A 12,009-nucleotide genomic window follows, 5' to 3' on the forward strand; every position below is an offset into this window, starting at 1 on the left:
TTTCTGTGATTGATAAATGTCAATGTTGTGTTCAGAAAAGTGCTCTTGTAGCGAAACTGCGTGGATCACAGAATGCCCACTTACATGGGTTGCATATACGATGCAGTTCATTAGAAAATTCTGTCGCTCTCAAAATAATAACATTTTGAAAGAAGTGCGATGAAACTTTTATGAAACGGTCGTTCGTTATTCCGAAAAAAAAGAGACCGTTTGTGAAGTTGATCACCGAATAGAAGTTAGGCGATGGTAGAAAGAAGAATAAGGTGGAAAGCGTGTGGTGTGTCAAAATTTTGGATTTGACAAAATTGTCACAAAAGAAAAAAATCTCATGCTCAATATATTTTACAATGCCCAAGAAACAGGCGCATATACTATACTGGCTCTATTGAGTAAAGACGAATTCGATGAGAGAAGTTAACATCAAGTTCGGAGAACGATTGCTCGTTTTCATCAGTTTCGCCTGAATCTTAGGATGAACTCCAGAATGTAAGAGACTAGTGCAGTCGTGTTGTAATGAAAATTCCACCACCACCACCTCGAGTACGCCATTTTAGTGGGAACCCAGGCACATAGGTCCCACTATACAACAACGTTTCAAATTCATTCAACTAGTTAAACCTTTTTCTTTACGAACCAGTTATTGAAAACATTGTAACGTAGATCAATGACTTAGCTACAGAATATATTCAACAAAATAATGTGGCACCAAAATCAAAGCGTGTTGGTCCGAAACGAACAATCCACAAAAAAATTCCAAGTTTCAGAGTGCTATGTTCACAAAGATATTCAAATTCGAAAAACGGAGGCAATTTGGGGAAGAACAGCGTTAAAAGCGTGTAAAACTGTTTTCCCGCATTTAACGCTGTTCTTTTCCCAAATTTCCTCCGTTCTTCGAATTCGGATAACTCTGTGAATATAGCATTTAGAAACCATGGAATTTTTTTGTTGGCATTGGGAGAGACAGGGCAACCACTTTCTAATTGAAAGCACGGAGGACGGTATAAAAATTTAAGTTTTTTTATTTTGCTACACACTGTATTTTCCACTCTCAAAACTGGTACAGGGGAATTTTTGAACTCCAGCTGAGAGCGTTTTTTAAATTGAAATCATACCTCTACGACGACGGACGGGTGATGAGATAAGGGCAGAGCTAGTACTTACAGACAGGACCGTAACTAGAATTTTTGCCTCCCGGAGCCAACATTACTTTGCCACCGCCACAACTTTAAAATTCAATATACTTTTTTTAAAGGTGCTCTATGTTACCACCTAAAACTGCCTCCCCCCTAAATTTTGAAACCCGGGCAGTTCACCCCCGCACCTCTCTAGTTCCGGCCCTGCTTACAGGACAGCTAGTATAAAGAGTTTATGAAAACTAACTCGCATATTGAAAATAAATGGGGCAGCTTAAGACAAAACATTCCACGAAACTTTGTCGAAGACAAAATTATCCACGAAAAAATTATTTCATTTGTATGGTAATTAATCAACTGCTAATTATTATTATTTTTTTAAACTTCAGTAAAATGTTTTGAAATATAGCGTACGTATATGAATATTCGTATCATCGCATACTGAATACCAACAGATAAATTAATAGACTGGCATTTATCCAGTAAACATTGAATGTCCACAATGTGTGTCATACAATAGAAATTGATTTTATATTGAGTATTCACGAAACTTACGACTCAATCACCGTAAATTCCGGTAAGGATGTATAATCCACATCTAGAAAGGAAAAAGGAAAAGTTTTGGTGGAAAAATACCGTCGTCGAAGCCTCAAGTATAAGACGCACATAATTTTCCTCAAAAAATTTAAAAAAATGATTAAAATTGTTCGTACGTTTCCACTTACGTTCTGTGATTTCTTTATTAATTTTTTTACCATTACTTCATTAAAAAAACTTAATAAGTAAACACTAAACGTTTTTCAGAAGTGAAAATTCATAGAATTTATTGGAATTCTCGAAGTTTTCATTATATTCAATCGAATACTCTGTTGGGAATGAAAAAACGTTGACGCTCGAGATTTTCATGTAATGATAATTATTTATGATTATCTTTCAATTAAAATAATGATCTTTTTGCATGAATCCAAAAAATAGAAAGAAATTGGTGAAAATGATAATTTCTCATTTTTCTCCAAGAAATCAGGGAAAACTGATTTCTTAGGTTTCATAAACATTTAAACACTCAGTGAGGCTAACCTACAATAGGTCTATTCATGTTGTTGAGGTATTGTTGCGATGGGAAGATCCCCAATCACCGAAAATCCGGCTACCTGTTGGTGAGAATGGGGGAAAGCATCGTCTTTCCTGAATAGGCTCTGCCCATTTTCAAAGGATTTATCTGAATATGCGTAACTGTCGAAGGGTCAAGTGATAATTCCGTTTTCTTCTATTCAGTTGTGGATCCTTGTGAGCAGAATCCTTGCGAAAATGGAGGAACGTGCGTCCTTTCGCCAGAACTAGAGACATATAACTGTACGTGTCCACCGAGATATACAGGAAGAAACTGCACTGACGGTAAGACAAATTTCTTTTGTTTTCATGAGTTAGACCAGTGGTTCTCAACCTTTTTTTGTCCATGGCCCCCTTTCAACCATTTCTCATTCCTGTGGCCCCCTCGCGAACATGAATAATTTTCTACTCCCCCTTCCTTTCTCCCCCCCCCCCCCCGTTTTCCCATTAGAAGATAGTTATTCAAAAATTGTCTGAAGTATAAATATTTTTGAATTCTAATTTGATTAATTTTTAATTTATGAAAATAACGAAAAAGCAAAATAAACATAATAGAATACAGTAAAAATAGAATAAATCCCTTGGGGTCACAAAAGGTCTGTATCATCGCAATGTTACTTTTTGTGAAGTTTATTGTTTGGTGTTTTTCTCAGTTCGATTTGCATGTTTTATGTGTTGTGTCAGTCCAATTAAAAAAAAATATTTTTAATCAATGTAAACTCTGTGCTTGAAGACGGCACAATGTCATCAAGTTACTGTACTGGATGATGAAATTTGTATTTTTTCCAAATTAGTTTATTTTTGTGTAAATGATTATGGTTTCGTTGAGAAAATGTCAGTTGTAGCTTCCAAAATATGCATTCATATAATGATAAAAATCGCAAAAAGTGGTAGCAAGCAGTTTTATTAATTTTATTCTCTTCGTGCGGATAAAAGTAGTATATAATGAGGGAGTAGCCACACAAATGAATCACAATTGAAAGTTCAACCTTCCACATCGTTTTCAACAATAATACATGTATCAAGGATATAGGTTCATGTTGTAGCCCTATATGAATTTAAAAAAAAAAAAACTAAAATGCGTGTGAAAATTTTTTTAAATATTTGTTTGAACCATTCATTCCATTTTTGCAGTAAAGTAAGTGAACTTCGGCAATTTGATCTGAAAACAGTCCTTTTTATAATGATTAGGTCCTTTTTACTTTTATAAATTTAGGAAGGAAACAAAAGGAAGAAAGGGTGGGGAGAAAAAGAAAAATGGCCAAGACTAGCTCGGTTGTGCGTAAATGCCTCGAAATTCCACTTGTGCGCAAGGGGATTCGGGCCTCACTCTCAGTTTTACGACAAAATTTCACATTCCTGAGACGTTTGACTACGGGCACGATTAATCTCTATATATATAGCTTTCAATATTAAAATATTTCATTAAAATGTCAAATAATTGAAATTGTGCTTCGTATAAATGAAATATTTATACGAAGCACAATTTCAATTATTTGACATTTTCATTTTGATTCGAACTCCAAATCTTTGCCATTTAGACATCATTTCCAACTATCAAATCCAAGCAGTTTTTGCAGATTGTGAAAACGTGTCACTGAATTGATTTTGCATGCGTATTATCAACACTAAAAACCATAAATTTTAGGTTGACGGATTCAAAGAGACGCATTGAGCGGGTTATGGACATTTCAAAGTGAAGACTTACGTGAGAATTTATTGCACTTTTTTTAGAAATCAGCAGATGCAGTGAGTCTCCAATAAACGGATTTAAATTGCTTTAAATGTAGTCATACGCCTTTTTAGAATTTTTTTTTCTAATGTCCACAACATTGCTCTTGCAGGATAGGAAAATTGCATTGAAATTATTTAGGATGTGCTGCAGGCCAGTAGTAGGGCAGTTAAAAGGAAGCATTACAGTATCGATTAAAAAAACTTTAAAGATGTGGTGTCAATCTTGGAGGAAGTCCCAATACAGGGGTGGCTCGAGCTTACTTGCCGCCCTGGTGCGAAGCCTCATGTGCCGCCCCTACTGGCGACCCTGCCAGGAGTCTGATAGGGATTCGGTGAAGGGCACCTGGAAATAAACCTGATTTTTTTTCAGAAGAAAGCCGCACATAATTGTTTACCGTGCAAAATGTGCGTGACCATACGCCCCGCTTTTGAAGTAGAAAATATTTTGTTCTAGAATTATTTTACCATTCTTAATAAATGCCAAATAACTTAATCCTTGAAAGAGCACTTATTTTTGTCAGAAATCATCACTTATCCTGTGAAGATGATATTTACCGGGGTAATTTTTATTAAGAAAATTTTTTCAAAGGTGTTTCTGGTATTCCAGGGGCCGGACAAGTGAAAAACCAAAATTTTCCTTTGCCTTCATTTGACTATTGTGGATCAAATTGTGAGTGAGGGTATGGGCCATTAGGCTGGGATCTTTCGCAGGCCCCCTCCCAGTCAGATTTCTCACAGCCCCTTCTATAGTTAATTTAAAGCCTGAAAAAGCCAAAAAATTATGAGAATTATCCCGGGCTCTTGCGGGGGCCATGGGTGAGGGAACCAAAATGGTCTTTGTAATAGAGCACAGGGGTGGCGCTTGGCCACGCGACCCATTGCGGCCACACGGGGCACCGCTTAAGAGGATGCTAAATCCGGGGTGAATGGGTAAAAAATAATTCCATTGGCCAAGAAAAACCAACTGTCGGCTCTGGAGAGGCGCAAAATCGGAAATGAAGGGCCGAAAAAATGTTTTGTTGAGAATTGTTTGGGGATAAATTGTGAGGAAGGGGCATGACCTTCTGAGGGTAGGGCTGACAGGGCTCCAGCTCGAGGCACGGAACTAAATCCGTATAACTTTTATTTTTTCACTCTATAAATTAAATGTAGAAGGGGCCCCGGGGAAAATCGGACATGGGCCCCACTAAGACGCCTTCATATACTGTGTATTAAGGAGTTCTAGGCCCCACGAAAGATTCCCTGACGCAGGAGGTAGGGGCTATGGAGGGAGCAATAGGTAGGAGGTGCAAAAAATAAGTCCCACACGGGTACAGATTTTGTCTCGAGCCGCCCAGATAGCTTACATTCTTGTTTCTGGTATTACGATCAGAGGCCTTGTCTATTTTCTCAACGTTTCCGTAGTCGAGGTATAGTAGGACTCAAAAGCGTGATGTCGTGAATTTTTACTGTGTTAAATTTTGTTGTCTTAAGTAAAAGCTACGCTGCCGCCCCTTACAACCTGCCACCCGAGTGCACCGCACCCCTTGCACCCTCGCTTAAGCCGCCCCTGTCCCAATACATTATCACAGCAATGTAGTTTAAAAAAATTTAAATTTCGCGGGTATTTTTCCCCATGTATGATTTGATTTCTTGGAGTTCGTTATAACTGAATTCGACTTTATTTCTTTTCAGCAGAGGCAATGGATTGGCACCCCCTTTCAAAATTCATAAAAAATACCCCAGAGCAATCATTCTCTATTCGATTTTTATAAATATATTCCCCATCACACCACTCAGTGCTGGCTGAAGATAGCTTTGTGCTAAACTAGATGGCTATCCGTCTGTAATTGCATGAAAACGATGGGTTTTTTTACAAGCTTTCATTTTTCACCCATCTACTTCTTGGATTACATTTACTACCAGCAATCGAAAGAATGTCAATGAATGATCAACAAATCTTTGTCTGTTTTCTTTATGGCAGCCCTCTTTGAATGAAAAGTCTGAACACACAATCTTCTGTCTATACAGTTATTCCATTTTAATTAAACCTCTTCTATACGAAGGTTTTAACAACTGGATGTTGCGAAGATATATTTTGGAAAGAGAGAAAATTCAACTGTAAATTCAGTGTACACGAGCTCCAAGGAAAGATTGAGAAATTCGGTGCCTCTGTAGTCTAGTGGTCTAGGGCGTTCACCCGGAAAGTGAAAGGACGTGGGTTCGATTCCCCGCAGGGGCAGTTGAATTTTCTCTCTTTCCAAAATATATCTTCGCAACATCCAGTTGTTAAAACCTTCGTATGATAGCGGAGAGTGACGTCATCCTTGACCTCTTCTATAGTTTGTGTCAGGGCCTGCTATCACCCCCAAGTCGTAAGACCACCGAGATTACATGAACCACTTTTTTTATTTCCTTCTTCCTCATGTTAATGTTACTTGAATAGGGGAAAAATTACGAAAAAGACATTCTATGCATTTTGTTTCAAATTAAATTTTTTTAGTCACTCTCACTAAAAACATTTAATGTCACAATTTTTTTCGTGGCCCCCGTATCAGTAGCCGTGGCTCCCCTTTTCAAAGATTTTCATCCATGGCCCCCCTCGAATATCCTAGGGGCCCCCGGTTGAGAACCACTGAGTTAGACTACTGATCTAGACGAATATTTGTTTCCATCGGTGGACGATTTCTGTTGCTCTTGTAAAATTGATGAGTTCTGCAATATCACTTCAATAATTCGCATGAACCCACGTTGATCGAACCTTAAACTTATAATTCCGTTTTTTCTATTCAGTTGTGGATCCTTGTGAGCAGAATCCTTGCGAGAATGGAGGAACGTGCGTCTCTTCGCTAGAACTAGAAACATATAACTGTACGTGTCCATCGAGATATACCGGAAAAAACTGCACTGACGGTAAGACAAATTTCTTTTGTTTTCATGTCTTAGACTACTGAACTCGACAAATATTAGTTTCGATCGGTGGACGATTTCTGTTGCTCTTGTAAAATTGCTGAGTTCTGCAATACATCATTTCACTTATTGAAAGCACCCACCTTGATCGAACCTTAAAATTATAATTACATTTTCTTCTATTCAGTTGTGGATCCTTGTGAGCAGAATCCTTGCGAGAATGGAGGAACGTGCGTCTCTTCGCCAGAACTAGAAACATATAACTGTACGTGTCCATCGAGATATACCGGAAAAAACTGCACTGACGGTACGACAAATTTCTTTTGTTTTCATGTGTTAGACTACGGATCTATACAAGGATGACGTCACTTTCCGATACCATACGAAGGTTTTTAACAACTGGCTCTTGCTTGGCCTGAGTCTGGTCCGGCCGTCCATGTACGGTCCATTTCAGTGTACACGAGCTCCAAGGAATAATTGAGAGATTCGGTGCCTCTGTAGTCTAGTGGTCTAGGGCGTTCACCTGGAAAGTGAAAGGACGTGGGTTCGATTCCCCGCAGGGGCAGGTGAATTTTCTCTCTTTCCGAAATATATCTTCGCAACCGCCAGTTGTTAAAAACCTTCTTTCTACTGATCTAGACGAATATTTGTTTCGATCGGTGGAGGATTTCTGTTGTTCTTGTAAAATTGATGAGTTCTGCCATATCATTTCAGTTATTCTCATGTGAACCCACCTTGATCGAACCTTAAAATTATAATTCAATTTTCTTCTATTCAGTTGTGGATCCTTGTGAGCAGAATCCTTGCGAGAATGGAGGAACGTGCGTCTCTTCGCCAGAACTAGAAACATATAACTGTACGTGTCCATCGAGATATACCGGAAAAAACTGCACTGACGGTAAGACAAATTTCTTTTGTTTTCATGTCTTAGACTACTGAACTCGACGAATATTAGTTTCGATCGGTGGACGATTTCTGTTGCTCTTGTAAAATTGCTGAGTTCTGCAATACATCATTTCACTTATTGAAAGCACCCACCTTGATCGAACCTTAAAATTATAATTACATTTTCTTCTATTCAGTTGTGGATCCTTGTGAGCAGAATCCTTGCGAGAATGGAGGAACGTGCGTCTCTTCACCAGAACTAGAAACATATAACTGTAGGTGTCCACCGAGATATACCGGAGAAAACTGCACTGATGGTACGGCAAATTTCTTTTGTTTTCATGTCTTAAACTACTGAACTAGACGAATATTTGTTTCGATCGGTGGACGATTTCTGTTGCTCTTGTAAAATTGCTGAGTTCTGCAATACATCATTTCACTTATTGAAAGCACCCACCTTGATCGAACATTAAAATTATAATTCTGCTTTCTTTTATTCAGTTGTCGATCCTTGTGAGCAGAATCCTTGCGAGAATGGAGGAACGTGCGTCTCTTCACCAGAACTAGAAACATATAACTGTACGTGTCCACCGAGATATACCGGAAAAAACTGCACTGACGGTAAGAAAAATTTCTTTTGTTTTCATGTCATAGACTACTGAACTAGACGAATATTTGTTTCGATCGGTGGATGATTTCTGTTGCTCTTGTAAAATTGATGAGTTCTACAATATATCATTTCACTTATTGAAAGCACCCACCTTGATCGAACCTTAAAATTATAATTCAATTTTCTTCTATTCAGTTGTGGATCCTTGTGAGCAGAATCCTTGCGAGAATGGAGGAACGTGCGTCTCTTCGCCAGAACTAGAAACATATAACTGTACGTGTCCATCGAGATATACCGGAAAAAACTGCACTGACGGTACGACAAATTTCTTTTGTTTTCATGTGTTAGACTACTGATCTATACAAGGATGACGTCACTTTCCGATACCATACGAAGGTTTTTAACAACTGGCTCTTGCTTGGCCTGAGTCTGGTCCGGCCGTCCATGTACGGTCCATTTCAGTGTACACGAGCTCCAAGGAATAATTGAGAGATTCGGTGCCTCTGTAGTCTAGTGGTCTAGGGCGTTCACCTGGAAAGTGAAAGGACGTGGGTTCGATTCCCCGCAGGGGCAGGTGAATTTTCTCTCTTTCCGAAATATATCTTCGCAACCGCCAGTTGTTAAAAACCTTCTTTCTACTGATCTAGACGAATATTTGTTTCGATCGGTGGAGGATTTCTGTTGTTCTTGTAAAATTGATGAGTTCTGCCATATCATTTCAGTTATTCTCATGTGAACCCACCTTGATCGAACCTTAAAATTATAATTCAATTTTCTTCTATTCAGTTGTGGATCCTTGTGAGCAGAATCCTTGCGAGAATGGAGGAACGTGCGTCTCTTCGCCAGAACTAGAAACATATAACTGTACGTGTCCATCGAGATATACCGGAAAAAACTGCACTGACGGTAAGACAAATTTCTTTTGTTTTCATGTCTTAGACTACTGAACTCGACGAATATTAGTTTCGATCGGTGGACGATTTCTGTTGCTCTTGTAAAATTGCTGAGTTCTGCAATACATCATTTCACTTATTGAAAGCACCCACCTTGATCGAACCTTAAAATTATAATTACATTTTCTTCTATTCAGTTGTGGATCCTTGTGAGCAGAATCCTTGCGAGAATGGAGGAACGTGCGTCTCTTCACCAGAACTAGAAACATATAACTGTAGGTGTCCACCGAGATATACCGGAGAAAACTGCACTGATGGTACGGCAAATTTCTTTTGTTTTCATGTCTTAAACTACTGAACTAGACGAATATTTGTTTCGATCGGTGGACGATTTCTGTTGCTCTTGTAAAATTGCTGAGTTCTGCAATACATCATTTCACTTATTGAAAGCACCCACCTTGATCGAACATTAAAATTATAATTCTGCTTTCTTTTATTCAGTTGTCGATCCTTGTGAGCAGAATCCTTGCGAGAATGGAGGAACGTGCGTCTCTTCGCCAGAACTAGAAACATATAACTGTACGTGTCCATCGAGATATACCGGAAAAAACTGCACTGACGGTACGACAAATTTCTTTTGTTTTCATGTGTTAGACTACTGATCTATACAAGGATGACGTCACTTTCCGATACCATACGAAGGTTTTTAACAACTGGCTCTTGCTTGGCCTGAGTCTGGTCCGGCCGTCCATGTACGGTCCATTTCAGTGTACACGAGCTCCAAGGAATAATTGAGAGATTCGGTGCCTCTGTAGTCTAGTGGTCTAGGGCGTTCACCTCGAAAGTGAAAGGACGTGGGTTCGATTCCCCGCAGGGGCAGGTGAATTTTCTCTCTTTCCGAAATATATCTTCGCAACCGCCAGTTGTTAAAAACCTTCTTTCTACTGATCTAGACGAATATTTGTTTCGATCGGTGGAGGATTTCTGTTGTTCTTGTAAAATTGATGAGTTCTGCCATATCATTTCAGTTATTCTCATGTGAACCCACCTTGATCGAACCTTAAAATTATAATTCAATTTTCTTCTATTCAGTTGTGGATCCTTGTGAGCAGAATCCTTGCGAGAATGGAGGAACGTGCGTCTCTTCGCCAGAACTAGAAACATATAACTGTACGTGTCCACCGAGATATACCGGAAAAAACTGCACTGACGGTAAGACAATATTCTTTTGTTTTCATGTCTTAGACTACTGAACTAGACGAATATTTGTTTCGATCGGTGGACGATTTCTGTTGCTCTTGTAAAATTGCTGAGTTCTGCAATACATCATTTCACTTATTGAAAGCACCCACCTTGATCGAACATTAAAATTATAATTCTGCTTTCTTTTATTCAGTTGTCGATCCTTGTGAGCAGAATCCTTGCGAGAATGGAGGAACGTGCGTCTCTTCGCCAGAACTAGAAACATATAACTGTACGTGTCCATCGAGATATACCGGAAAAAACTGCACTGACGGTAAGACAATATTCTTTTGTTTTCATGTCTTAGACTACTGAACTAGACGAATATTTGTTTCGATCGGTGGACGATTTCTGTTGCTCTTGTAAAATTGCTGAGTTCTGCAATACATCATTTCACTTATTGAAAGCACCCACCTTGATCGAACATTAAAATTATAATTCTGCTTTCTTTTATTCAGTTGTCGATCCTTGTGAGCAGAATCCTTGCGAGAATGGAGGAACGTGCGTCTCTTCACCAGAACTAGAAACATATAACTGTACGTGTCCACCGAGATATACCGGAAAAAACTGCACTGACGGTACGACAAATTTCTTTTGTTTTCATGTCATAGACTACTGAACTAGACGAATATTTGTTTCGATCGGTGGATGATTTCTGTTGCTCTTGTAAAATTGATGAGTTCTACAATATATCATTTCACTTATTGAAAGCACCCACCTTGATCGAACCTTAAAATTATAATTCAATTTTCTTCTATTCAGTTGTGGATCCTTGTGAGCAGAATCCTTGCGAGAATGGAGGAACGTGCGTCTCTTCGCCAGAACTAGAAACATATAACTGTACGTGTCCATCGAGATATACCGGAAAAAACTGCACTGACGGTACGACAAATTTCTTTTGTTTTCATGTCTTAGACTACTGAATTAGACGAATATTTGTTTCGATCGGTGGATGATTTCTGTTGCTCTTGTAAAATTGATGAGTTCTACAATATATCATTTCACTTATTGAAAGCACCCACCTTGATCGAACCTTAAAATTATAATTCAATTTTCTTCTATTCAGTTGTGGATCCTTGTGAGCAGAATCCTTGCGAGAATGGAGGAACGTGCGTCTCTTCGCCAGAACTAGAAACATATAACTGTACGTGTCCATCGAGATATACCGGAAAAAACTGCACTGACGGTAAGACAATATTCTTTTGTTTTCATGTCTTAGACTACTCAACTAGACGAATATTTGTTTCGATCGGTGGATGATTTCTGTTGCTCTTGTAAAATTGATGAGTTCTACAATATATCATTTCACTTATTGAAAGCACCCACCTTGATCGAACATTAAAATTATAATTCTGCTTTCTTTTATTCAGTTGTCGATCCTTGTGAGCAGAATCCTTGCGAGAATGGAGGAACGTGCGTCTCTTCGCCAGAACTAGAAACATATAACTGTACGTGTCCACCGAGATATACCGGAGAAAACTGCACTGACGGTACGACAAATTTCTTTTGTTTT

At 38.7% G+C, this 12,009-nt stretch overlaps 4 non-coding genes across 4 annotated transcripts; all 4 read left to right on the top strand.

Moving 5' to 3' along the window:
• The first annotated feature begins 6,124 nt into the window (after positions 1–6,124).
• TRNAS-GGA (transfer RNA serine (anticodon GGA)) lies at positions 6,125–6,198 on the top strand. Its single transcript has one exon. It is a non-coding gene; the product is annotated as a tRNA-Ser (tRNA).
• Positions 6,199–7,357: 1,159 nt separating this feature from the next.
• TRNAS-GGA (transfer RNA serine (anticodon GGA)) lies at positions 7,358–7,431 on the top strand. Its single transcript has one exon. It is a non-coding gene; the product is annotated as a tRNA-Ser (tRNA).
• A 1,429-nt stretch (positions 7,432–8,860) lies between these two features.
• Positions 8,861–8,934, top strand: TRNAS-GGA (transfer RNA serine (anticodon GGA)). The gene has a single exon. It is a non-coding gene; the product is annotated as a tRNA-Ser (tRNA).
• A 1,125-nt stretch (positions 8,935–10,059) lies between these two features.
• TRNAS-CGA (transfer RNA serine (anticodon CGA)) lies at positions 10,060–10,133 on the top strand. Its single transcript has one exon. It is a non-coding gene; the product is annotated as a tRNA-Ser (tRNA).
• The last annotated feature ends 1,876 nt before the right edge of the window (positions 10,134–12,009 follow it).

The sequence above is a fragment of the Pholcus phalangioides genome, unplaced genomic scaffold, assembly GCF_987345545.1.
Source record: "Pholcus phalangioides strain wild (caught in Gottingen) unplaced genomic scaffold, Ppha-v1.0 ptg000010l_1, whole genome shotgun sequence".
NCBI classification, from domain to species: Eukaryota; Metazoa; Arthropoda; class Arachnida; order Araneae; family Pholcidae; genus Pholcus; species Pholcus phalangioides.